The following is a 1,654-nucleotide window of genomic DNA, read 5'->3' on the forward strand; positions in this document are numbered from 1 at the left end:
TGCACTGCACACGGCAAGGACTTGTGCACTGCACAGCCTGGGCACTGCACAGCCTCTGCACTGCACTGCGCACGGCAAGGACTTGGGCACTGCACAGCCCCTGCACTGCACAGGGCACTGCACAGCCTCTGCACTGCACAGGGCACTGCACTGCACAGCCTCTGCACTGCACTGCGCACGGCAAGGCCCTGGCACTGCACAGCCCTTGCACTGCACTGCACACTGCAAGGACTTGTGCACTGCACAGCCCTTGCACTGCACTGCACTGTGCACGGTGAGGCCCGGGCACTGCACAGCCCTTGCACTGCACACAGCGAGGCCCTGGCACTGAGCAGCCTCTGCATTGCACAGCGCACTGCACAGCCCCATGTGCTGCACAGCCCCTACGCTGCAATGTGCACTGCACACAGCAAGGCCTGCACACTGCATAGCCCCCATGCTGCACTGCACAGCCCCTGCATTGGGGCACTGCACAGCCCCTGCATTGGGCAGCGGGTGATGGAGACAGCTCAGGGACCCCCTCACCGGGCCCACCCAGCCCTGCTCCTGTCCTGGGGCTGGAGGAGGGGCTGAGGTTTCCAAGCCCCCCTCACCGTCCTACCCACTGCGACGGGTGAGGGCCCCGTGCTCGGTCCCGCAGGGCCTCTCCCCGTTCCCCGTGTCCCCTTGGAGGTCCTAGGGCTGCATCTCCTCCCCATGTGCCCCCCACCACTCTGTCCCCTCCATCTATCCCTGACCCAGTTGCTCTCCATTCCCTTGCCCGTCCTGCCGTCCCTCTGTCCGTCCCTCCGGCCGTTCCCCGGTGCCGCCGCCGCCCCTCGCCTCCGCTCCCGGCCCAGCCCCGCTCCGCCGCTCCCGGGGCCGCCCCGGGCCGCCCCTTCTCCGCCTGCTCCGTACGGAGCCGTCCCGGCCCCGGGCCGCCCCCACCTCTCCGCCCTGGGCAGGTAAGGCCGGGAGCACCGGGAGCACCGGACACCCCGACGGCTGCGAGAACCGCCGTGCGCTGCTGCCGGCCGGTGCCCGCCGGTGCCGCCGCTGTCCGGGGCGGGGGTGCGAGGAGCAGAGAGGGGGGGTCCGGGGAGGGGTGCGGCGACCAGCAGGGCCAGCGCAGGACCCCGGACAGGGCTGCGAGAGGCGACCCGAGGGAGCAGACAGGGCTGCAGCGGGAGCCGGGGACACCGGCGACAGTGCGGGGGAAAACGAGCAGGGCTGCGGGAGGCGACCGGGGACAGCGCGGAGGGTGCGGGGGGAGCGGGCAGGGGGTAGGACAGCCCCGGGGACGGAGGGGCAGGGGGTGCCGGGCCGGGGCAGGGAGGCGGGTGGGCCCGGGGGCAGCGGCGGCGGGCGGGGCCGGGCCGGGGGCGGCGGGGCCGCCCGGTGTGTCATGTTCTTGGCACGGCCCGGGAGCAGCTGCGCGGGGCGCCCGGGAGCCCCCTCCGCCCGGAGCAGCGGGGCCGGCGCCCGAAGGGGACCCCTCTCCCCCCAGAGAAAAGGGGGGGATATGACAGGGAAGGGGATATAGCCCGGGGTGGGGGGGGGGCGGGTCGCGTTCCGACCCCGCCGGGGGTGGCCCGGCCCAAGCCAAGACCCTCCCGGCCGCGCCCCGGGGCCTCCCGGCGGCCGCTGACCTCAGCCCGGGAGCCGCTCCGGGGCG

The sequence above is a fragment of the Nothoprocta perdicaria genome, unplaced genomic scaffold (assembly GCF_003342845.1).
Source record: "Nothoprocta perdicaria isolate Ctin4 unplaced genomic scaffold, notPer1 scaffold_314, whole genome shotgun sequence".
Classification (NCBI taxonomy): domain Eukaryota; kingdom Metazoa; phylum Chordata; class Aves; order Tinamiformes; family Tinamidae; genus Nothoprocta; species Nothoprocta perdicaria.